At 50.4% G+C, this 26,716-nt stretch overlaps 1 protein-coding gene across 4 annotated transcripts in view; it reads right to left on the bottom strand.

The window, feature by feature from the left end:
- The window catches only part of PKNOX2 (PBX/knotted 1 homeobox 2), a 280,359-nt gene that overhangs the window by 152,163 nt on the left and 101,480 nt on the right, over nt 1–26,716 (bottom strand). For all 4 annotated transcript variants that reach the window (XM_059675981.1, XM_059675979.1, XM_059675978.1 and 1 more), the window contains exon 2: nt 20,060–20,129. The gene's annotated coding sequence lies outside the window, so the exon portion shown is untranslated. The remainder of the gene's footprint in view (nt 1–20,059; nt 20,130–26,716) is intronic.

Genomic DNA, 26,716 nt, shown 5'->3' with positions numbered 1-26,716 from the left:
TAATGAAGAATGAGGTACAAACAGGCGCTGCAAAAGAAAAAAACACACAAAACCCTGCACAGATTGGCCCCTATGGGGTAGAGATTGGTTGAGAGCAACAGTAAACAATGCACAGAAATGCAACTTAATTATCTCGCAATTCTTAGCATTCTACCAAAGCCACACGGATGGCTTTGACGTTGGCAGCAGCCGGGCAGCAGCACAGCCGCTCTCTGTGTCTCCTGCTCCTGGAGGAAGATCATTACTAAGAACTGTGCAACGACTCCAGCAGCCGAGCCAAGAGGAGCAGTGGGACTGATCTGCTGAGAAACCAGAAAGTGGACAACCACCTGGCAAGAAATCCTCCTCCTGAGGCTACCAGGGCAGAAGCAGGTGGACAAAAAGGAAGCTCTGAGGATTGGGCACGAGGATCAGGACACCGGTGGGAGAGGCTCAGCTGACAACCTGTCCTCGGAGCTAGGATAGGCCTCCTTGGGGAGCCCCATCTCTCAGCCCCACGATTGGCTTAGAGCAGTGATGGCGAACCTATGACACGCGTGACTCATTTTTTTGGTTGATTTTTCTTTGTTAAATGGCATTTAAATATATAACATAAATATCAAAAATATAAGTCTTTGTTTTACTATGGTTGCAAATATCAAAAAATTTCTATATGTGACACGGCACCAGAGTTAAGTTAGGGTTTTTCAAAATGCTGACACACCGAGCTCAAAAGGTTCGCCATCACTGGCTTAGAGCGTACTGGGTACCTGCTGGGTAGAATCTGGCCTGCTCCCTGTCCCGTCTCCCCCCCCCCCCCCCCGCCCCCGCTCCCGCCAACACAGTGAGTGCCACCCAGTCGGGAATGTCTTTGTTATTTCTGGGTTTGCCCCTGAGGTGCCAGCCAGGGTTCTGGGCAGTGGGGGAAGAGACCAGAGGAAGGATGACCCTTGATTCTCAGTGAAATGTCTCTGTTAAGGATGCTTCTGATGACGTCTATGGAGATAATTCGGGACATCCATATCTAGCGACCCAGCTCTAAGACCCCATGGCTGCTTCCACTCTTCTGGACTCGCCCCAGAATGTGGCACTCCTGCCACTCCTCCATTTCCTTCCTCTCAGGAGCCCCCTTTATTCTTGAGAATGGCTATTCTCAGGAATGGGGGAAATTTCATTGGTTGGTTGGTTGGCTGGGTGCAGTTCCACCTGGAGGCGGGGGGATGGGCAAGATGACCCCTGGTGGTGACAGGCACATACAGGGAACGTAGAGGCCAGCACTGTGGACCCCAAAGTCCCTCTGGCAGGCTTGCTCAGATCTTCACCTCCTCCCCTCTGCTGTTCAGTCTCCTAGGAGAGCTCCTGACTTTGTTAAGTTGGGTCTTGAAATACAGACAAGACATCTCTTCCTTCACCTCAGCCGCCCTCAGCAGGCTTGGCACCTGTTTATTGGTTATTTTGTTCAGGAATCAGAGACTTCCTGTGGACTTGGGTGACCTTGTCTCTGGTAACCAGGTGAGCCCTTGAGTGGATGGTCCCTGGTGGAATCCTGGTTCCCATCACCAAGGGGCAATGTCACCCCAGTGCCTGGCACAGGGAAAGCTCCCCAAGCACTGGTGGAATGGAGGAATACAATGCCCAGGACCCATGGCCTCAAGGCCACTGCCATTCCCATCCTCCTCCTGTCATTTTCACCTTGGGGTGGCTCAGTCTCATTTGAAAAACTGGCCTCAAGTTGTGAGTGAGGCAGGAGCTCAGGGCCAAGGAGTTTGTGGGACAAAAAGCCATTCCTAGTGGCTGGAAACCTAAAAGAAACATGTATCTCATTCTCACTAGGTAGGTACCAGGCACAGCCCTGAGCCCTTGGCATGTATTAGCTCATTTCATCTTCACAAGGTGGGTTTTTTATCCTGCCAACTCCACTAAATGGCCCCGTGACCACGTGATAGTCACTTTCTCTCCTGGGCCTTATTCTCTCTCTCCTCTGTAAAGTGGAGAAGAGAGAGCACTAATCTGGAATAGCCACTAGACCAGCGGTTCTCAACCTGTGGGTCGCGACCCCTTTGGCAGTCGAACGACCCTTTCACAGGGGTCGCCGAAGACCATCCTGCATATCAGATATTTACATGATGATTCATAACAGTAGCAACATGACAGTTATGAAGTAGCAACGAAAATAATTTTATGGTTGGGTCACAACATGAGGAACTGTATTCAAAGGGCCAGAAGGTTGAGAACCACTGCACTAGACTGTAGTCTCTAAAGGACAGGGACTGGTACCCACATTCACATCCTCAATATCTAGCACCATCCCGGCACCGGGTAGAGCCTTAGTAAATGTTAAATAGAGGAAGTTATGTTCTGTTTAGCTCCGCTCCAGGCCTCTCAGCCTACATTTCCCATTGTTGTGTGGCACAGGCCAGTTTCCCATTCCTCTTGGGCTCAGGAGGCCTTGTCTGTGAGTCCAGGAGCCCCCAGGACCCTGGACACAGAATTCACCTGGATCCTCTTCTCAGTGTTAGGGGAAGCGAGGCAGGGACACCTGAGCAGAGAGAGGACTCTGTGTCACCCAGCTTGGACCAGAGGCCCCTTCACAAAGCGGTCCCATCTCCTGCATGGCCTCAGGCACAGGAACTCCAACCAGCCTGGGTGCGGGACAGGGAGAGCTGATGGTCCTCTTCATCTTACAGATGCAGGAACTGAGGCTCAGGAAGGGTCAGCCTCTTGCCCAAAGTCATGCTGCTGTTACGTGACCAGGGCCCGGCTCTCGGAGCTAGTACGTCTTTCCCCCATTTCTCCCCTCGCTGCCCCAGGCAGTGGCCAGGGCCTTGGTAAGGAGGGAGCTGCTGGCGGCATGGCCCTGCCCTTCTTGAGGGCAGAATCTCTTAACACCCATGGCAGCCTTGGAGGAATGTCAATCAGAGTGACTTTTGCACTTAAATATTTAAAGACACATTTTAGTCTTTGTAAAACACTGCTTGGCCATTGCCCCGGTGCTAATCTCTGAGCGGGATGTCGATGCACACACCTCCTCACTCAGTTGTCTAAAGTACAACGGCTGCAACTCTGCTTGTTTGTTTCCTTGTGTGCTCTCTCCAGCCCCTGGGAGCTGAGGAGCCTGGCGTTACATAAGCACCTCATCAGAATAAACATCCAGCTAGACACTGCTTCCTCCAGACCCAGCCCTGGGGAGAGCTCACCTATACCCCAACCTTCCCAGCACGTGGGGGAGATTTCTGTCCTAGCAGCGGCCCCCTATTCCAGGCAGTCGCCCTGGGGAGCTGAGCACATGACTCATGTGCAGCATGTCTGGGCAGCTTGCTCCTTCTGTAATGGACAGGGATAGGGATCTCCTTTACTCTGACCTCCAGGGCCCCCTAACCCACACATCCTGGCATCCCTAATAGCAAGTATTTATTCATAGAAAACCTACTGTGTGCGAGGCTCTGTGCTGGGCACCAAGGATATAGAGGAGTAAGCCAAGGTCCCTGGGGCTGAGGTGACAGACTCGCAAAGAAATCACTATTGAGAGATGAATGTATTCTGGGAACCAGTTGGGAAGGAGGATCTGGCTCTGCCAGGGAATCAGTGGCATTCACACAGGGCCTTGAAGGACACGAACAAATGAATGAATGAACGAACGAACGAACGAACGAACGAACAAGTTAGGATGTATACACTGAGAAAGTAATACATGACAGGAGGCGTGAAGAGCCATAAGGAAAACAGCATGTGTAGGACTGAACCAAGCCACTTCTCTTTGGCCTCGGCTGCTCCCAAACTGGCTCTGGTCCAGCCGGACTCCCTCTTTTCGTGACTCTAAGTAGGAAGCTGCTGACTAGGGACCCCTGGTAGTCTGTTTACTTACGTAACCGCTCTGTCCACCGTTCCCTCCTTGGTAAAATAGAGTCAATAATAATACCTGCATGATAGAATTATTGTGAGGACTAAATGAGATACTACATGCAAGTGCTTAAAGGAGTGCCTGGGGCATAGTAGGCCTTGAAAATCATAGAAGTTATTATTATTACTTTTATTACTATAACCACCACTGTTGCTGGCCAGCTTCCAGCAACAAAATTGGAAAATGCCTCAGAAGCACAAAAACATGCTGGACGTACTTAATTCATCCACGTGGTGTAAGCTCCAAGTTCTTCACTTCCAACCCAAACAGATCAGACGCGGCCTTCCTACTCTTCCTCAACTATAAAATAAAAAGCTCTTTAAAAGAGGCAGCCCTTCGCCATGGGAGCTGCTTGGGCAATGCTCAAAGGCCTGGGTATCGGTTAGGTTGCCTGGGTCAGAAGTCAGAGCCAACAGGTGACCAGCTCAGCTCAGAGCTAGAGCACACAGGTGTGCTAATGAGCTCTACAGATGCAACTGCGTGCCCTACCGAGGAGAACACCTGAGATGTTCTACATTAAGCGTATAGCAGCCGAGAAGCGAGAGGAAGAGACAGAGCAGCTAGCCTGTTGGTAGCTGTGGACCAGCTCTGACAACACTGCTCAGATCCTGTGGATCTGTTGGAACTTCGGGTTGGTTTCCAGGTGGCTGTTCTGCAGGTTCTCCCGGCCAGGCACCACTGAATTCCAGGAGCCTTCGTTACGTGTGGGCTTCCGGGCTGCTGCCCACAGCCTCTCCACAGGAGCGGGCATTCCTCTTTGCAGACCGGGAGCCTCTCCCAGAGCTGCCCACTTCTCCCGCCCCTGTGCCTATAGCTGATGTAAATTCTTTTTTTGCTGTTGATCCTCACCAGGAGATATTTTTCCATTGATTTTGAAAGAGAGTGGAAGGCAGGGGGATAGACTGAGAAACATCGATGCGAGAGAGACACATTGCTTGGTTGCCTCCCATACACGCCCCGACTGGGGTCAGGGATTGAGCCTGCAATCGAGGTATGTGCCCTTGACCAGAATCGAACCCGGGACCCTTCAGACCTTGGGTGGATGCTCTCACCATAGAGCTTAACCGGCTAGGGCTGATGTAAATTCTTTCAGATGGCTTGCAATTTTCTTCCCCTTCTCCTTCCTTAATGCATAAAAACACTTGCAACTCCAGAAGGGCAGGCTGGCTTTCCCACCTCCCCATGCTGCTGCTGGTTTAGACCTCCTGTCCCATGACCAGTCCTTTTTAGCTAGCAATGGCCCAAACCCTGTTTTAATAGACTTTAAAGCCGTGGAAGTTAACATTTTTTGTTGAGCACCGCTTCCAAGATCGAGTTCATGCCGTCAGACAACCCACAGGCCCCCCGGGGAAGGTGCTGGGATTCCACACTGTCCCTGGAGAATGTTACCCAGCATTTGTTGGGACTTGAGCCTAGGAGTCCCACATCCTGGGGGAGCTAAGGACTTCCATGGAGTACCAGCCTCATCCTGGTGTTGGGAACCCCAGGACACACATCCACCCGCTGCCCAAGCCAGAGAAGCGGCTCTCATCCCCGATGGCCGCCTCCCTCACCACCGCTCCCACTGCAAGCCTGTCATTTCCCCCCTGCAATGCCTCCCAGGTGTACACAGTGTTCTTTCTCGGCTGCCACTTCCTGCAGGCAGGGCGGCATCTCCTGCAACAGCTTCCTAAAGGCCTCCTTGCCTTTTTTTTTCCTCCTTCCTCCATCCATTCTATGTACTGAAGCAAGAACAGTCTTTCCAAAACACAGATCTGGCCAAATCAACTGCTTAGAAGTCATCTATGTCCCACCACCCCCCCCGTGACCTCCAGCTCCCCCCTCGCCGTGGCCTCTGTCCACACGGTGGGCCCGTTGGAAGGTAAGTCCTGCATTGCACCTCTCCTGCAAAGCCCTCTCTACATGCTTAAGTTCCTCTGCCCGGAGTACTTTCACCCACTCCCTTGACACTTGCTAACTCCTCATCCTTCAAGTATCAACTCAGGCCCCTCCTCCCACAAGGAGTCTTCTGTGACACCACGATTTTATTAGGTGCCCTGCCCAGTGCTCTCGGCATGTCCTGCCCTTGCCTGATCCCAGCACTTAGCCTCGTGCACTAGAAGTGCCTGCTTTCCTGTCACCTGTTCTCTATTCTTCACTGTTCCCTACACTTCACTGTTCTCTGCATCCTGAATGATGCCTGAACAAAGCCAGCAATAAACATGTGTTGAATGAATAACAAATGAACAAATGAATGGATAAGGAGCAAATGAATGAATGACTTAGGATATATAAATGGAAAATAATAACCCTTAACAGGAGGTCATCACCACAGTGGTAACTGAGCACATTATGCAGGCGACAGAAACACAGGGCAGTGGGGGAAAGGTCTGGGGCTGATCAGCAGGCGAGCAGGAGGGGGAGGGAGGGGCCTGGCAGAAAGGCCAGGAGGACATCTGAATAAAGGGGTCCTTTCTATCCTATGCCCCATCCTCGGAAATCTCAGCTCCCTGAGACGGAGGTTCATCAATAAGGAGGCTTATACTATTTGATAAACTTTCTTTAAATTAAAATCAGAAAACACACACACACATCCGCATCTACCCCACAGACATCTTCGTTGCTGAAAAGTTCTCCCTATAAAATAAAAGAAGCTGTTTAAATGTCTTCCTTCCAAGCCAGCCCCACAGAGCTGGAGCTGAGAATACATTAGCCTTTAATGAAGTGAGACTCTCATCTTCCAGGAGACACCTCATTTAGCGCAATTGTTTCAGAGCCATTACAGAAAGACAATTACAAGGAAGCGGGGAGAGTAATTGGAAATGCTGGCAGGAGTTGGGCGAAATGATAATAAATAAAAATATTCAACCTAATAAGCTTCCAGGAGGGGGTGGGATGAAGAAAATCAACATAATTAGAACTGAACCTTAGCAAGGAAAAACAGACAGCAGGGTGGCAAGTGCTCAACTTGTACAGGAAGAGAGAAGAAGTCGCATGCAGGGACCATGATGCCCGGGCTGCAGGCCGCTAGCCCCTCCGGAAGCTGCTGGAGGGCGGTGGGGGTGCCCACAGCCCACAGCTTGGTGAAGGCTCTGAATGCGCTGTTCCTGGCACGGAACCCAGGGGGTGGGGTGGGGGGAAAGGCAGGCCAGCCTGGCGTAGCCAGAGGTCCTCCGTGTGCTGAGAGGAGGCCCAGGGCAGAGCCCAGCTGTGCCCTGATTCTGCCACCTCTTTCTCTAGTCCTGCAGCCACGGGCGAGAGGCCTCAGCTTTCTGGGCTGTGCTCTCTCACTGTAAGATGAGGGAGGTGAGCTGTAAGACCTATGAGCGGTCTGTCTTCTGTGGCGGCGGCCTCCCTCTCAGGTTCATTCCTTATCTGATAGGCCCCTCTGTGGTTCTGAAATTTCAACACAAGGTCTACAAGTTAAGCTGAGAGACTCAGCCTAAGCATCATTTATATACGAATCACTTATGACCCATTGCACTGCCCCAGGGATGCTAACCGCACACTGCTTGTTCTGGCCTGGCCACGCCCGCCAGGGTCTAGAACACACAGCTCCTGGAACATGACTGTGTGTTGGTGGGTCTGTCTCCCTAAGAGTCTGGGAGCAGTAGCCGGAGCATGTGCAGAGGAAATGGAAACAGGCCTGTTGTTTCAAAATAACCCCAGCGAACAGGGAGTGCTGACTTACATTATGAAGATTTCTCGTTTGGTTGGCTTCTGTTTAGTTGCTTTTGAGGGAAAGGAATGTAAGTAATTTGAGGTTGGGGACCTCGGATTTGTCACCCATACCTAGCTCAGAACGTGGTACACAGTAGACATATTTTTTGTTGCATAATTGGTCTCTAGTAAATACATCGTGTACTGTCTGGAGTAGACACTGGGAGTTAAGTCAAAGTCAAATTTTAAAGCTTTAAAAGATTCTCAGATAGTCTCAATCAATTCAAATAAATATAATTCAAGTCACACTTGACTTACTGAGTGCCTACAGTGTGCCACACCTGGACACTCACAGGGGAATAGGGTCCCAAGTTCCTTTCCCTAAAGACTTGGCTGTGTAGCCAGATTCAGGGTCTAAAGCTTTGGGCAGGAAGTGGGGCCACACTAGGGGGCGGGATGTTTGTGTGGAGACACTAGTAAATAAGTGTTGTCTCACCTCCTAAAAGTGGGCAGTGGTCCAACTCCATGATCCTCAGTTGAGTTTACAACCCTAACAGTAAAAAATTTTAATACACCTTCAATATATACATATGAAACATGCATGTGTGTGTATATATCAGACATACTGTTCTACCAATGCATGATGGTTCTTACAGAACACAGTCAACAATAGAAGTCTAACAAGGATGAGATAAAAAGACAAACATATGAAGTTGTAATGTTTTCTTCTCTTATTCCAATGGCCCGTCCTGCTTACTCTGTTTTGGAGACTTTGCATGTAGACTATCAGTTTCCTGAGACTTGACAGGCCTGCCCCACAGAAGTAATTCCAGTCTGCTCAGTATATCGAACAGAATTTAACACCTGTGTTTCTTCTGCTGGCCACAGCATCCAGTTTCCAGTGACTGGTGACAAATGTGCCTCCAGGTCCATTAGAACACTGGGACAGAGAAGTCCAAGCAGAGGAAGGGAGAAGAACCCAGACACCTCCCTCTGAGAGAAGCCAGGAGTACTTCCATCCATCCATCCATTCATTCATTCATTCATTCATTCATTGGTTCATTCAGAACGCGTGTACTGTAAATTCCACCAGATGCAGTGAGGGTGACAGAACCATCAGCCATGGGCCCTGCACTGACCAGCTGCATGGAAGAGGACTGATGCAGATACACTTGGGATGTAGGTGGACGCTGGCCAGTGTTGGAGATTCAGGCCAGATGCTCTGGGAGGAGAAACTGCTTTTGCAGAGGGATCTTAGATTTGTGGAAGAGGTGGCATGGGATCAGGGAGGATGGGCAGGGCCTGGCCGTGCAGAGAGAAAAGAAAGTCTTTTCAGGAAGAGGAAATGTCTGTGGCAAAGACACAGGCACAGTGAATTAAGGGGATCATTCTTCTCTGCCTGTCCTCGGCTCCATCTGGAGATCCCATCCCGAGGCCAGTGGGAGGGAGAAAATACTTACTAGAATTGCAAATAAAAGAGGCAGTGACATGCTCTGGGAATGAACACCCCGGAAACTAGAGTGAGTCCTGCTGCCCTGACTGCCTCCCTTCACACTGCCAGTGGTTTGTCCCACAAGACAAGCACTTATTTTTTTTGTTTTTCCTTTTTCTTTTAAATCTTTAATGTTGAAAGTATTACATATGTCCCCTTTTTTTTCTCCCATTGACCCCTTATAGCCCACCCCTGCCCCACCCCAGGTCTTTACCACCCTATTGTCTGTGTTCATGGGGGAGATACACACACACACACACACACACACACACACACGTTCTTTGGTTGATCACTTCCCACCTGCCCACCCTCCCCAACTTTCCCTCTGAGATTCCCCAGTCTGTTCTATATTTTTATGTCTCTGGATCTATTTTGTTCATGTATTTATTTTGTTTATTAGATTCCACATATGAATGAAATCATGTGGTACTTGTCTTTCTCTGAGGGGCTTATTTCACTTAGCATAATACTCCCCAGGCCCCTCCATGCTGCCTCAAAGGGTAAGAGATCCTTCTTTTTCACTGAAGACAAGCATTTATTAAGTGCCAATGACTAACAGGAGAGGAAGGCATTCTAATAACAGGCCTTCTCTTCTGCTAGCGATGGACCGAAAATGATCTGGCCTCCAGGCAAGGCAGAGCAGGTGACCCCAGGGCCCATGCTGGGTCTAGGATGCTCCACTCTGAACTCTTTACCTGAACTCTTTTACTTGGGCGATGCAGCTCTAGTAAAGACATTATCGTGTGATAAACAGTCACAGTAAGATGACCAAGGTGCACCAGGAGCTCAAGAAAAATAACCCCCTAGCTGCAATGTGGTCACAGACTACACATCACCAGAAATGAGCTCTAACCAGGTAAACAAGGGGGATGAAGGGCATTCTAGGCAAAGAGAACCTCACACGGAGAAGCAGAGAGCATAAAGGTACAGAAGCCCCAAACCCTACTAAAGACGGATAGTCCTAGGACCCAACAAATCCAAAGAAAGCAGGAGCCCTCGGATCCCTGGGAGGAGACAAGAAGCCCGGAGGTCACTCTCAGCTCACCCCGCTGTGCCTAGAGCTGGGTACTACACACAGTAAGTGCTTATTAACGTGTTGATTCTCAGAAGTAAGAGCTGGGATAAGCAATTCATTCTTACAAAGCCCCAGGCAGGGCCACATGTGGAGATGCAGTTATTAAATCTGATGAGAGAGGGAAGGAAGAGAAGAGGGAGGAGGAAGAGCTGAGATGGGGGGTGCTGCCCATCATCTTGTTGGGAGAGCACCGGCCCCTCGAGATCCAGGAGCAAGCACCGGGTCTCAAGGGGAGGTAGACAGATCCGTGGACAGAAAGGAAAACTAGCAACAGTGTTCTGACTCCTGAAGCAGAGTCAAGCATGCCCATTATTTCCGTCAATTTTTTCCAACCGCCCTGTAAGATGAGACTGATCCTACTCTTTAACCAATGAAACCAAGGCTAAGACATGGTCCTGTCTTGTTAGAGGAGGACATGGGAGAGCAGGATTGGCGTTCAATCACTGCACTCCCTTCTCCTGATGCTTCCACCAGGCAGATGGGAGGGCAAGGCAGAGATGGACACCAGCAGGTGGTGCACAGTCCCAGGTTCAGAATCCCCTCCCATCTCCTCATGTTCCACTGCTTCCCCTCCACCCCCCCCGCCCCGCCAACATCCCTAGAGAAACCCAGCGTTGGCGAGGACCTGCCCAGGGCCCAGGCTGGGGATGCCAGCAGTCCTCCCTGCTGGCTCTCTGATAAGGGCATCTCAGAAGGACCCTCAGTAGACCAGCCCACAGCAGCCTTCCATCCCTCCTCACCCTGCTCCTTGCTCCAGCCTTGATACATTTTGCATCTAGAAAGCCAGTATCCACCCTACAAAACCCCTGAGCCCTCCACAGCGTTGATATTGCTCTCCTCCCAGGAGTTGAGAGCCCTGGAGTCCAGTCTAGCCTCTACCACTAAACCCTCGGTGGCCCCAGGCAAGCTGTTGCCTCATTGAACCTCAATTTCCCCACTCAGTACTGAGGAATTCCATGATCTCTAAGGTCCTTGAGCATCCCATGAGCCTCTTCCTCACTCACTTCCCCTTTGCCTCCCCACTCCACCCACAAAAGCCAGGAATCCCTTCCCTCCGGTGAGTCACCTGTAGGCTGACACCTCATCCTAGACCCTGGGGACCGCAGGCTCCGCCATCCTAGTGGCAAGGTCCCCGATTCAACACCAATACCAACTGCTTCATCTGAGAGAGAAGTCCAAGTGCAGAGGAAGCCGTGTGGACCTGAGTTCAAATCCCACTGCTCCTCTTCCTGGCTGTGTGTTGCGTCACCTTTGGCTTGAGCCTGGCTCCCTGAGCTGTGCTGGGAGAGGACCTGTCTCCGAGGGTTGGTGGGAGGCTGCTAAGGCAGGAGGAGCGCTGAGTGCTGTGGCTGTCACACAGCAGACACTGGTTCTCTTCTTTGGTCCCCTAGATTAGTGCACTGCCAGCCGTGGGGATCACAGGGAGGAAGAGAGCTGCTGCCCGTGCCCAGCCGTCACCATGGCTGAGCAGATTCATGATGACAAAGCCCACTCTCCACCAGGAAAGGGCTCCCCCAGGGAGAGATCCAGGTGGGACACGTGAGTGTGACACTTTTTAAAAAAATGGGTTTAGAGTTATGAAACAGCAGCAGTGACATCCTCCTGCCTCTGCAGGTACTGGGGCCCGGGCGGGAGTCAGGGGTATTAAACTCGCCCGCCCTCTCTGACAAGACCGGGTGGTCCTGAGCCTGGACACAGTCCCTCTCATGGTCTCCTGCACCAGAGAGTGGCTGCACCACAAGTCCCAGCCTGGAGAGGGATCCGTCTTGTGGACCAACCTCACGGGCACCCCCCAGGTGCCCCCACCCCCCCAGCCTAATTCGGTCCTAAGTATTCCTAAGGTGCCTCCCATTTCCCGCTGTAATAAATGGCACAGAATGCAAATGGAGGTGGATGTGGGACACAGATGTTTGCACTAATTTAATTGAGGGAACACCTTGGATTAAACACTTTGCAAAACACTCACAAACAGGTTCAGTGCATTCGGTAATGAAAAGCCTGCCAGCCTCTGGCACTGCTGTGGCTGCCTGGGGCTCCGGGAGAGTAGCGGGGAGTGGAGGGGGTTGGGGGATGCCACGAACAGGGTGGGGACAAGATGCCTCCCAACACAGGGCTGAGGCAAGGGAGCTGGTCCCTGCGAGGGCTTCCAGCGGATTCCCCACCAGCTGGGCCCGCTCAGAGAGACAGAATCCGGAGGGGCTGGGAGGGAAGGAAGCAGCACCTGCTTCCCCAGGTGGGTAACTGCTCACCTGTGGGGGTCAGCAACAGGCAGTGTCTCCCTATCCTCAGCTCCAACCTGCAGGCTTCACTGCCCATCTGGCTGACGGCCAGTAGCCCACCCATATGGAATTGGAGTCCCAGGCCCAGTGACCCGGGGAAGATCAGCTGACTTGACAGGGTGCGCGGGAAGGTGAGAAATCTCTCTCAGAAGTTTGTGGGAATTGGCAGTGCTAAGTTCCCTGAAGCTTCTTCTTCCTCACCTTCCCCTACAGCTTAGGTTGCCTCAAAGCGCCATCCTGGGCATCTAGAAAACCTCTAGCCTTCCCCTGGCCATTCGCCATCCACCCATTCATCCTCAGTACCTGCCTGAGAGGTGTGCTGTGGCGAGGGAGGGAGACAGGCATGAGCAGTTCTGTGATAAGCGCCCTCAGGGAGGCATGCATGGTAACCTGGAAGGGGACAGTGCACCAACGTGGCAGGGAGGGGAATGGGGGAAAGGATTTCGGCAGAGATGATGAGGCACAGAAGTCTAGGCAATTGCAGAACCTCAGGAGAGACCATCCACTTGGGCCACATGGGGACAGGTGGCCGCATAAAGGTGGGCCTACTTCCACCAGCCTTCCCTCCCACCGCGGCCCGAGCGTTTCCATAGCTGGGCAGATCTGGAATCAGCTTCTGTAATGATTGCTCTGTAAGCCTCAGAGTTCAAATCAGGGCTGATGATTTCATATTCCTAAAAACAGAATCCCTAATTTCCAAACACAATGATCACTTCAAGTGTAATGATTACTATAATAATAACCTCTCATACTTGTGTGGTGCTTTACAGTTTATAAAACACTTTCGCATATCTCCTATAATCTTCCACCAACAGCCCTTTGAGAAAGCTAGAATAGTTGGTATTAGTATTCTTGTTTTCTGGGAGAGAAAATTAAGTCCCAAGTTCCCATCTGAAAATTACAGCACTAGGACTCAAACTCAAGTGTGGCCCCAAAGTTATGCTTATCCACTCACTCAAATCACTCAATCCATTCATTCAATCATCTTGTGCATCACAGAGTATTTGTTGAGCACCTTCTATGTACTGAGAAACACGTCACACTCGAGCATGGCATGGTGGGGATGTTAAGATGAAGGGCAGTCACTGACAGACGCACAAGGACCAAAGGGAAAATGCCAGGGAAAAAAGTGAAGCACCAAAACTCAGGACCCAAGAAAACCACAAAGCTACTCTCTTCAAACACTGCCTTAGTCTGTCTGTCTGTCTGTCTGTGTCTCTCTCTCTCATACATACACACATACACACACACACACACACACACACCCCACAGCCTGCACATGCACATATGAGACATACACACACTGCATACACACCCTTATTACACATGGAGGTCTGAGTTGTTCTCCTGGGCTGTCCCCATGCCCCCCAGCATGGAACACAGACTCCTCCACTCCTGGTGTCTCCACCACTGTCTGGGTAAGAGTCCAGAACTGGCCACCACAGGCCACTCTGGGGCCTGAGCTCTGCCCCATTCCCCAGCACACAAACCCAGACACAGGGACTCCAACACATGTGTGAGATCCGGCCTCACAGGCAGCAAGTGTATGGACACATTTCTGGTGGGGCTTAGGTAAGGAAGGGCGGATGGATGGATAGACGAATGGGTGAGTGGATGAATGGCGGGATGGGTAAGTGGGTGGGGCAGGGGGAGATGGGCAAGCATAGGAGCTTTCACCTGCTATGGGTAGGTCCTGTGGGCCCCCCAGTGGGCCCAGTTACAGGACACTGCCCTGCCCTCTGACAAGGACAAAGGAGCCCCAGTTCCCTCTGCAAACACAACACCCTCCTTAGGAGCCACGTGAGAATGTGGGACAGGAGACACTTTCACCTGGGACAGCCTGGCACACAGAAGGAATCAGGGCCTTCCCACCCCACAAGTAAAGGGACAGTAAAGGTGAAAGATCGTCCATCAACTCCACACAGCTCCTGATCTCCAACCACCGTCCCTCCTGGGGTTTGGGGGCCCACTAAGAGAGCCTCTCTATCATCCACCCTCTTCTCCTTGGTCTATTCATCCATCACTTCATTCAACCAACCTTGTAGGGTGCCTGTCATAGCCAAGCATGATTCTAGGTACTGGGATTAGGAGAAGAATAAGGTTCAATCCTTAACTTGGATACAGACAACCACAACTGGGTCCTGTGATGACACACGGGACAAAGGCGTGCAGCCACGTTTCAGGAAGAGGGACGTTTGTAAGGAGGATCACGGGAGGTATGTGAGCTGGGTATTACAAGTGGAGCGGTTATCCAGGCAGAGGAGATTCTAGGCCAGTGATGGCGAACCTTTTGAGCTCGGCGTGTCAGCATTTTGAAAAACCCTAACTTAACTCTGGTGCCGTGTCACATATAGAAATTTTTTGATCTTTGCAACCACAGTAAAACAAAGACTTACATTTTTGATATTTATTTTATAGATTTAAATGCCATTTAACAAAGAAAAATCAACCAAAAAAATGAGTTCGCGTGTCACCTCTGACACGCGTGTCATAGGTTCGCCATCACTGTTCTAGGCAGAGGAAACAGCACCTCAAAAGCACTGAGGCGTGAAGCTATGCAGAGCATTTGGGAACCGGCATATTTGGGGATCAGGGGTGGAAGAGTGCCCGTGTGTTTAAGTGTGTAACTAACAGGAAAAAGGGAGCAGCAAGGGTGTAGGAGATGAAACTGGACAAGTAGACAGGGTGGAGCTGCAAAGCCCCAGGTCAGCCAGGCCCAGGAAGCTGTGGATGGTGAAGAACCACTGGGGATGATGGAGCACAGGCCAGGCACAGTCAGATACCACAGCATTCATTAGGCTCCAGCTCTTGTAGGCACAGTGCTGGCTCCTCCAACCTTAGGAAGCTATCCTTGGCTGATGATAAATGAATGTGAGATGTTCTCTTTCTGATTCATGCAGATATCCCTGGGGAAATGGCCAGCTAACAGCAAATGCAAGGGGAGTGGTTCCCACACCCCCACCGCCTCCAGTATCATCCAGTGGCATCACCACTGGTCCCCTCCACCCACCACGCACAGCCGGAGCCACTGGGAGCAGCGCTTGGAAATCCTCAGCATCTCCTGGGATTCGGGAAGAACTTGAGAAGGAATAATGGAGCCACAGAAAAAGAAAAAGGGGGGGGGGAAATTCCTCAGGCTGGACACTGATTTATGATTGTCTGGATGTCCAGCAAACAGGAAAGAAAAGGCAAGGAGGTGGTGGCAGCCACCCTGCAGTTTCCAAACCCTGCTCCCCGCCTCTCTGGTCCTCCTGCTCAGAGCAAGGAGTTTCTCCCTCCATCTTCCTCTTCCCTCCCCAATCTCCCGGTCCTCCTTCCCAGGCCCCCTCCAGAAAGGTTTATGGAAAAGACTTCAGATAGCCCCCCTCTCCTGCAGGCACAGTCACACCAACTGAAAGGAGATTTAATTAGCAAAATCTCGTTAGGCAAACGAAATTATCCGTAAGACAATAGTCCTCTGGACAGGGGGTATGATTAAACAAAGCCATTAATTGAGAGAGTCGCATTGGCAGCTCCCTGGATGCGTCCATCTCCCCGGCAGGCTCCACTTTGCTTCCTTGAGCCAGAGGAACCTTCTCTGCCGCTCCCACCCGCCCCCTCCTCAGTTTGTCTCCCCTTCCAAGCCCCTTCAAGTCAGCCCTCTGCATCTCATCAGCAGCCTCCCTGCCACCAGATTCCTGCTAAAGTGCCTTGATTGCATAATGTCTATTTGCATAATGTAAATTGCAATCTCCTAGCTCGGGAGGCAGGAATCACAGAACAGCCATTATTTTTTACCACTCCACAAAAATTCTACATTTAGAAAGCAGATTTGCAGCTCAGAAAGCCACATAAATCTGAATCTGCCAGCAACGCCATTAAATCACACCAATTAAGCCGGACCAAGGAAGAGCCCCTGTCACTGTTCCCTGCACACTTGAGGACCCCAGCCCAGATGGAGGCCCTGGCAAACCGGAGGCCACCTCAGCAGGGCTGGGAGCAGGAGCTGTGAGAGGTAGGTAATGATGTCTTACAAACCTGAACACACACCCCAAGCACAGGCGCCCATTAAGACCTGGTGAGAAAGGAGAGAGGGGGCGGGACTAGTGTGAGTTATTTCTACGCTTGTTGCCTGATTTCTTAAGGGCACACAATCTGTCTGCAGACTTCTGATTTATGGAGCAGGAGAGAGCCTATAAGGGAGAAGCCTGCACCTGTGGCAAAGGTAGAGGGGAGAGCCACGGACTTCATGGAGGAGTGAACCGTCCCTGCCTTTAGCAGCTCTTCCATGGCCTGTTCTCTCTTCTCCCAAGTTCCCTCCAGCCAAGTGAGAGAAAATGGAGGACAAATCCTGCTCAGACTGGGCTGGGCTGGAATCTGAGTTCCTATAAGAGCTGTTTCCTGGGGTCACTGGGGGAGAAGTGAGTCACAGGGCCCTGGAACGGGACATTCCCCAACAACTACTTATGATTCCAGCTTCCCCATGGCACTATACCTGGCTACTCTTGCCTCTTTATTGCTCATTCAATATTCATTCGTCAAAGGGCAAGATGCTAATGTGTATTATTAAAATATCAATAGTTTATGAGTGAACTTTTACAGAGGGTACAGTTAAAGGAAAGGTTCTTGACCATCTATGGCAGGTGAAATGGAGAGGAACAACCACCCAGCTCCACCTTTTATTTATTCACTGGGTGGGTGAGTGGCTGAACCATGCTGGTAGCTGTGGGTGCAGGAGTGGTTCGAGGGCTGTCACATGCTGGATTTCGTTTAGTCCCAGAGTCTCAGGAAGCATGTACAATCCCAGACTGCGAGGAAGCCCAGGCTACATGGAGAAGCACATGAGCCTGGATGGTGGTCCGGCCAATGTCTCAGGCAAGGGCTAGTATTCAACCCCCAAATTATGAACCTTTATATCAAGCATGTCAAACTCGCAGCCGACAACGAATATTTTTGCAGACTAGCCAATATTAATAACGAACTACAACGTTCGCTAATGACTGATTACTATAATTGTGTTGCATTCATTTCCCTACACGCCTTACGCGCAGGCGCACCATTTCTCTCCACTAATACTAGCAGCGAATATTTTAGCAGCCGACTGCCACGTCATTAGTCTTGGACTGACCTGTTTGGTGTGCGCAATAGGAACGATTTCGCTTTCAGAGAACAAGAAAAATAGGTTTACTTGCATTACGCTTATTAATTTGTGCAGTTATTCAGTGTCTGCTAAGTTAATGTTCAAGAAAAAATATTAATTTTTATTAAAATGTTCTATTATTTTATGTTAACAATTACTCATTTATTTCAGCCCTTTGTAGTCATCATGTCTCTATCAAAATAAACCTATGTTTCTATGAAAATGAAAGCTTTTGTTTTTTTGCAGCCCACATAAACTTAAACCTTGTTTATTTGGCCCGTGTTAGCCTTTGAGTTTGACATGCTTGCTTTAGATCAGTGGTTCTCAACCTTCCTAATGCCGCGACCCTTTAATATAGTTCCTCATGTTGTGGTGACCCCAATTTCATTGTGACAAATTGAACATAATTAAAGCATAGTGATTAATCACAAAAACAATATGTAATTATATATGTGTTTTCTGATGGTCTTAGGTGACCCCTGTGAAAAGGTAGTTTGACCCCAAAGGGGTCGCGACCCACAGGTTGAGAACTGCTGCTTTAGATGATTCTAGCACCCAGATTTTTATCTGCCCCAGCTGAACACCAGACCTGATGGAATAGAAACCAGTTGTCCCTCCCTAACTAGTTTGGCTCAGTGGATAGAGCGTCGGCCTGCGGACTCAAGAGTCCCAGGTTCGATTCCAGTCAAGGGCATGTACCTTGGTTGCGGGCACATACCCAGTAGGGAGTGTGCAGGAGGCAGCTGATCGATGTTTCCCTCTCATCAATGTTTCTAACTCTCTATCCCTCTCCCTTCCTCTCTGTAAAAAATCAATAAAATATATATTTTAAAAAAAAGAAAAAGAAAGAAACCAGTTGTCCCTACTGGGTCCTATTTGAACTCATGCCTTACGGATTATATGAGCATAATAAACATTGTTAAGTTGTTAAATTTGGGAGTGGTTTCTTACACAGCCGTACGGACTGGAACACCACTGAGATTAAATTAGAATGTTTGTTGTTTCCCACTCAAATACAGCCTTCACTGGTCGTCTCTCTGAGACACCACAGTTTCCGGCTTTTCCCTCCTCAGCTGGTCCCAGGCCCTCTGAACCTGCCTCTCCTCATCCTCATCCCCCCACACCTGAAAGATCATTTTAATCTTCCCATGTCTGAGTCCTGGGACCTGAAGAAACCAGTTTTTCCTTGTTCCTCCGTGCAGTCCAGGGGTATATCCTTGCCAGGGAGGTGTCCCTCTGTGCGAGTGGCCCAGGATCCTGGTGCCCGCAGGGACAGGCAGAGAACATGAAAACCTATTTCCCCCCCATACTTGGCTCTCATTAAGGTTCATGCTCAGCTTGCTCCTCGCGTACTTGACTTGACTTATGAGGTCCCTCTAACCTCCGGTGCGAGGAGACATCGATTCTCACAGAGGTCATTATCTTTCTGCTCTGGCTCCCTCACCCCAGCCCTGTCTCCTAGGTAGGCTTTCCTGGAACAGGATGAGGGAGGCGCCCTTCCCCACCCCCTGGACCTGGGGGTCCAACCACTCCAGACCCTGGGCTGGAGAGGAGGTGCCCTGGGAGCCGTGGCCGTCAATCACAGAGGCGACCAGCACTGAATCGCAGACCATTAGGTGAAGGGCCGGCGCCCTGCTCACTCACCGGGCAGCCATCGGCAGGATGTTAGATGATCGCAGGGCGGCCATTCTTATGATTTATTCAAATACTCATTACAGTCAATCTATTTTTACACAGAGGTGAAGATGTGTGCTGATAACGGTTAATCATTTATAATTCCATGGACTGGTTGGAAGCCAATGTACTATCAAAGTCGCAGCAGCAGCTCAGCCCCTGCAGCCCCAGAGCAGGACGGAGAAGCTGGGGAGCCAGGGCAGCCCAGGCCCAGCTCACACCTTCGGCGCAGCACGAGGCTGCAGGACATGAAGAGGTGGGAATCCCAGATGAGCCTCAGATCCCCCAGCCTCGGCCAGAGGGTGCTCGGCATGTGACTGCAGGGGAATTGCAGGAAAGGATCCAGCTGGAGCTACCAAAGGAGGCTCCACAGAGGAGGCTGGACTGAGGCCGGGTCCTACAGGTGTGTGAATCTTGCCAAGTGGGAGAACCAATATGAACCAATAAGCACGTCTACGGTAGAAGGTTACTGTGTAATGGAAGGGAAGTGACAGCGGTATTTCCTTTTCCTTCTTCACCCCTCCCTAGAAATAACCAGATGTAACAACACGGGCCATGACCTCAGCCCAGGCCCTCCTATCACTGACCCCCAGGCTTAGTCCATAGACAATAGGGGCCGGGGCCTGGGTCAGTATTGCAAATCCAAGAGGTACCCTCTCTGACACACATAACACAGCATGTCCATGCCCTGCACCATCAATAGTCCAAGTAAATAGAATGTCGTGTTCTTTGTCACATTCAGACTTAAGCTAATGAGAGGTCCGCCGCAGTTTATGTTCTGACTATCCCATTGTTGATTTCTTGTGCACAATGCATGGCTGTTAAAGATCAGGTTCAAGGCTGGTCTTTAACCCATAACCTTATTGAATCACCACAGAAAACGCTGATCAAATTTACTTACAGTTCACAGTCCCTCTTCTGATGAGTGGCATGGAGGACAGAAAGCCTCAGAGTCCTGCTCCAGACTTCACCTGTCAATGAAAGAAAACATTTTTATAGACCATGTACGATTCTGCTGGGAGTGAGAGCCAAGAAGAGGATGACAGTACAATCAGAAGTAGGTCTTCCCAGGAGCAAAGGCAGGCTGGCAGCCCTGTGCCCACAGTGCTGAGTGGCTAAGTCTCCTGAGCAAGGCACTCCTGGCACAAAACTATGATTGCAGACAGCTAACCAGGACAAAGAGACAGGATCGCTCTCTCTTACCTGCTTGTGGCCTCAGTTTCTTTGAGTTCCACACCCTCCCCTAGAGAAATCCCAGAGAAAGAGGCTCATGGCTGTGGAGAGCCCTGAGCTGGCCGAGGCAATTATTATTTACTGACACCTCCTGTCTGATGGGAGACCCCAGGCAGGGGACAGAGCTGAGCAGCCCCCTGGAAATCTGTGGTCTACGCGGGGAAGGCTGCAAAAAGCAAGCAAACAAACAACAGAACTAATCCTGTTGCTGATGGCAAGAATAGGGAAGGGTGGTGTAGGGGCGGGCTTTCAAGCAAAGGTGCGGAGTCCAGTTGGGCCGCAAGGAAAAGAACACGCGTGGAAAATAATAAGGCAAGTCTGGGAAGATCAAAAACATGACTGCTTTTTATTCTCTTTCTGAGGTAAAGCAACATGAACAAGAACAGGAAGAGCCCAGCACACATCACCAGGTGTCTGCTCTGTGATTTACACTCGCAAGGTGCAGCAGGAATAAGATCCATGGGTCCTGTTATAAAAGTGCGGCGGCATCATTGGCGGAATAAGATTAACCACATGAAACAGCATCAGATAAGACAAGACTGTATATATGGCCGTGCCGAGCTGTGTGGTGGAGACTATAATTCTCTCTCCACAGAGAAATGAAGTCGGAAAGAGATGAAGCGCTCAGGGAAGTTTCCAGAGGTCTTGGAGGACTGGAAAGGAGAGATTTGGCTGATGGAAGGGAGAGAGGGGGCAGCCCAGAAAAGGGGAGCTATCCCAGCAAGGATGAGAGAAAGAAGCATGCAGAGGCCTGGGGCAACGCAGAGGCCAGCCTGCCCGAGAGAGTCCAGAGCAGGGACTGACACCGAATGAGCCGGCTGGACCGCAGCATCCAGAGCTTAGAACGTCAGGCAGAGAGGCCAGGCTGGGCTGTGAGCTCATGGAGCCATTGAAGTTTCTGATTTTTAATTAAAGTATAGCTGACACACACGACTACATTAGCTTTAGGTGTACAGCGCAGTGATTCGACATCTACATACCTATACAGTGATCACCACAAGTCTAGTTACTGTCACCACACAGAGTTACCACGGAAGGCTTTCCAACAAGGAAATGACATGAAGAGAAGTTCTGCCCCATCTCCACAACCTTCAGTATTTTCCTTCTATTTAAGACAGAGGGGCTCCTTGGAAGAGGTGGGATTTCAGGTAGAAGACTCAGGCACCGGGGGGAGTGGGGGAGTGTGATGTGCCCATGGGAGGAAGGTGTCCCCCAAGATGAGGCACTTCCTCTGGGGTTGTCTACCACCATCTGCATGACCTCAGAGACAAGACCAGATCTGAGGATGAGGGCTACATCTTATACATCTGTATAGCCCTGGGACCCAGCAGAATCCCCAGCATGCGTCAGGTTCTCAGAAACGTTTAATGATGGACTCTCTTCAGTCCAACCAGAATCCACAACCAGCAGCTCCGAACCAGCCCCTGATGGGCAATGAGCTCAACTTGTATTCTCCTAAAGTATGGTCACGTGGCTACTGAGCATACTAGACTCAGTGCAGGAAGCCTCCAAACTGAACTGCAGGGAGCGGGCCTTCATCCTGTGGAGACACCAGCATCCTGGAAGAAGATATGGCAGACCTGCCATGTGCACATGCTGCAAAGCTGGGAGGGGTGGTTGCTATGCGAGAGACATGGATTCAAGGGTGTTATAACGCTTTTAACACGCTGAAAGGATGGGCCAGAACTAAAAAATCAATCTTTCCTCTATCAGTTTTCACTTTTGCACAATAACATCATGACAGCCATAAATATAATAATTTTGAAGATAACGTACAAGTGCCTACAATCCCATCACTCTAAAACCATTAAATTATATTATGTCCACATGAAAATCCATTTTTATTTTTTACAGAATTGTAGAAAATTTTTGACAAGAATATATACACCAAATCCTACTCTCACATTCAAAAATCAATTGCAAAAACACAGCATAGATGACCTGTTTTTTTTTAAAAAAGTGGGCTGAATCAAATGCAAGCTCAGGATGAGCCCAGGGTGTGGTGTTGTTGCCAAACCCATTAATCATGACCTTAGGTGTATTAATAGACATACCATGTCCAACCGAGGGGCACATGGTCCCTTACTTTGTGTTCATTGGTGCAATTCTGGCATATTTTAATAACTTGGACAGCGATGAGTAGAAGAGAGAGATGGGCGAAGGCATCTAGTAGTTAAAGTACCGGTAAAACGTTCAGTAGTTAATAGTGCAGGCTCTGGAATCAAACTGCACAGCTCTGACCCTTACTACAGTGTGACAATGGGCAATTACCCAACTTCGCTGTGCCTCAGTTTTTCATCTGTAAAATGGGGCTGACAGGGGCTCTACCTCTGAGATTAGATGTGAGGATTGAAGATTTCATATACTGTAAAGTGCTCAGCAGTTCCTAGCACAACATAAGCATTCACTGAACGTCAGCTATCGCTGTTGCTATTTTCATCATTAGGAGCGGTGAAGTAGAAGAAATGGAAGAAGCTAGAGTTGTCCCTTCATTTGTCCCTCTCTAATAACACCCTTTGGTCCTAGAAATGCTGGCAAAGCAGCAACCTTTCTCCCACATGGTGGTCCTCCAAACATTTGAAGAAACTATGCCAGAGAAACTGTGCTCCTTTGGACTGTAGGGTTAGGACTAGCTCATGGATGTTAGAGGAAGCCAGTCTTCCATTCAACATAAGAAAGAAGTTTCTAGCAGTGAGAACCATCCAAACCCAAGCTGGGCTTCCTCGGATATAGCGAGCTCTCCACACAGGACGGAGGATCCTGCACTGGGTGAGAAGCTGCTCCAGAGCGCAGTCTCCTGAACGCGGTCTCACCCATGGGCACAATGTCACAAATAGCAGGAGACTGACAGAGCTGACAAACTTACATATGGACAAAATATTAAGTGTCTCTTTCACCATCATTTCACCAAGTAATTCAACCCCCCAAAGGTGAGGAAAGCAAAAAGAGCCATCCTTTGAGTTGAATAGAGTATCATGGAAAACATTTTCAACCTGTGCCTGCCTCTCACACACACATGCACATGTGTATGATGCACACATATGTACACATGTGCACAGGCAACCTCTCCACATTGTCCTTGTTTTCCCCTCGTGACCATGAACGAGCAGAAAGTCTTCCTGGGCTGGCACTGACCCGGGACCCACACTGGGGAATCATCTGTGTGCATGAGGTTTTAGGCCTTTCCAAAGCCAGCGTTCTGTGGTCCTGGCAGGCAAGTGACTATGTAAATGCCTTCAGACAAGCACCCACGCAATAATGCAACCAGAATTGAAATGAAAGCTTGTTTTACTCACCATAAATGAGTGAAAATAAAATGAAACCATAAATGAGATGACCATTCACATAAATAGGAGGAAATTTGTTAAGTGGAAAATGAGGAGGGAGTTGTTGAATGCTCATGTTTGTTTGGCGAGGAGGTGGGGACAGGGACAGAAGAAAACCTCCCATAGGAGGCAGCACGTACTCAAGGACAGCTGAGCGAGCACCTTGAAGCTCACGTGGGTAAGCCGGGAGGATGGAGAGAGACGAGCCATGGTTTGAGGCAGAGAGCAGTAGACCAGGGCATCACAGATGTGGGCTTGTGCCCTGACTGTCATTAACTTAGTAGCTGGTACCAAATACTGGGCTCTGAGACGGTAACCCAGCCAGCATTGCATGGGCTTCCTCAGAAGAACCGATGCTGATTCACACCCGTTCTCAGTCCCCTGGGCCACAGACAGTGCTGGGCGCCCAGTTGCAGAGATACTGGGAAAGCTGCCTAAGTCACATTCTCCAGGCCCAGCCCAGACCCAAGACTCTGTTCTTGGGGCTGCACCTGTACAGAAGACCCTATAAGGACTGTTGGCACTGGCAGGCTAATCCTAGTAATTTTCCTGCCTGGGAGAAGGAGTTAGAGACACTCATAACCTGTTTACAGAAGCCAGTGAGGTGGGGAGGACTTCCATACAGAGCAGTGTGGGCTCCTAGGCGGCAGGGCCCCTGCAGAGGCCACCCCTCCACAGCCAGAGGATCCACTCACAGGGCAGCCTGCCCGGCCCTATGGCCATCCTCTGATGTGAACACATCAAGAGTAAGACTTGCTTATTCTCACCAGGAGTGTCACTGCTCTCCTTCCAGCCCAGGTGACTGACCTGCCTCAAGCGTCCTTTCTTCTCCTGGGCCCCTAACTGGTCCAGCCTTCAGCCTCTTCCCGTCCTTAGCCACCCACCACCTCCCAACAACCCGAGATCTCTCTGAAACACACATTTGATCTCATCCACTCGTCCTTAATGCCCTTTGATGACTCCTCATTGCCAGGCAGAGGTGGTCAGCTGGCAACCTGTCCGGTGTTTTTGTAAATTCTGCCACCATCTAAAAAGTGGGAAATCTCATTTAAAAGTCCAGATTTCTAACTTTTCTTAAAGACCTGGATGACCTCACGACGCCAATCCTGCATGTCCATGTGGCAATCATTGATGCTGAGTACCAGCTGCCCCTTAATCAGGCCCAGGCCCTCCTGCGTGACCTACAGAGAGAAGCAAAGCGTCACCCGGAGTTCTCCTGTCACAGGGCCAGACACCTGGAGGCTGACGCAAGCTGCCTGCTGAGGAGTTTCAGGTTCAAGGTGACAGCACGGGTGGGTCAGGCAGGGTAGCTCACTCTGTTCCCAGATGAAAGCTGAAGGAGGGGATCTGGAGAAAGGCCATTGCCACCAGGCAGGCCCACCTGTGTCCTTCCTGCTCCCCTGGGCAACTTCTCCACTCCTGGCAGAGAGAGCAGGCCAGGGCCTCAGGGGTGATCTCCAGGAATGCCCAGGGCTACAGGGCAGGGCTACAAAGAGGCCACACCCCCTTTCTTCCTGAGGCCCCACCCCTAAGTCCAGCCTCTTCCCACCCCCAACTCAGTGGTATTGTACCCCCTCCCGGTATTTCCATCCCACTATTCCTATCAAAGCCCTAACAGCACATATTTTGTTAATTGTACAAACCTAATGGGGGAATGCATTGGCAAAAAAGGGTAATGGCCATCAGACCAGCAATAAAACAAAATTAATGGCCCATAGGAAGAAATCATGTCCACTTAATCCCAGCTCTGAAACTCTAATAGAATAATGGAATACCAACGGAGGGTTTTTCTCTCTATGTAGATTGCTTACACCATGTTAATCACTTGCAAAGCAGGCCACATACCACTCGGGCTCACATGACCCTCCAGGGAAAGTAGCAGACCAGAAACATTTAGTGCAAGGCTCATTACTGACACGCACCACCGCTGCAACACCTCCCGCGCCCGCCCTCCCCCAAGTGACTCTGCGACAGCCAGTGTGAGGTGTCACAGAGCCATGGGTGGTGGGCTGGAAAGCAAGACACATAATACCTAATAATAGCAAACATTTGTTGAGTGCTTACTATGGCCAGACACTGGGCTAGCTGAACACCTTCTCTGCACTGCCGTAACGTATCCCATTTTCACCCTCTATAGCTGCACAGTCCAGTAAGGTACACGCTAGCCACATGTGGCTTTATACGTAAATTCAAATCTTTATTAAAATTAAATAGAACTTAAAATTCAGCCTTTACTCTCACCAGTCACATTTCAAGTGCTGGACAGCCCCATGTGGCTGGTGGCCGTCGCTCTGGGGGCTCAGATAGAGACCACTTCCTCCACTGGGGAAAGCTGTATTGGACAGCACGGCTCTGGCGCATCGGGCCATTTTCTTGTGCTCACTTAACAGACCCGGGGGTCACGGTGCAGAAGGTGAGGCAAGCAGCCCAAGGCCACAACGCTGGTACACGGCTGAGCCGAGTCCAACCTGGGTCTGACTCAGTCTGGCTCCAGAATCCCACCTTTCACACGATCTCTTTGCAGAACCAACAGTTGAGGCAGCAGGGAGGCCTTTTAAGGGAAGATGGCTGAGGGTCTCATGTTCCCTATGGTGCCCCTCCCCCAAAGCGGACAAATCCCAGGGCTCCACCTTCGAGCCAGCTCTGAAGGTATCTCAACCCAGGAAGATCAGCTGATCTAGCTAACCCAGCCTCCTTCCACGTGTGAATGAAGAAACCAATAGCCCGAATGGTTGAGTGGTCTGCCCAAGGACCTCCAGAGTTAGGGCTATGTCCCAGTACCCTGACAGTCAATCGTTACTGGCCGAGGGACAGGTCAGAGCAATGCCCAGGGTCCACGTGTGGCCACAGGGTGAGAGAAGAAAGAGGTGTCCCTCAGCCTTTCTGGAGGGTCCTGGGCTGGGATGAGCCCAAAGGCACTGGGCTCTGAGGAGACGTGAAAATGTCAATGGAGCCCTAGCTGGTTTGGCTCAGTGGATAGAGCATCGGCCTAAAGACCA

This window comes from Myotis daubentonii, chromosome 19 (genome assembly GCF_963259705.1).
Source record: "Myotis daubentonii chromosome 19, mMyoDau2.1, whole genome shotgun sequence".
NCBI classification, from domain to species: Eukaryota; Metazoa; Chordata; class Mammalia; order Chiroptera; family Vespertilionidae; genus Myotis; species Myotis daubentonii.
This window is presented reverse-complemented; position numbering and strand designations above follow the sequence as displayed.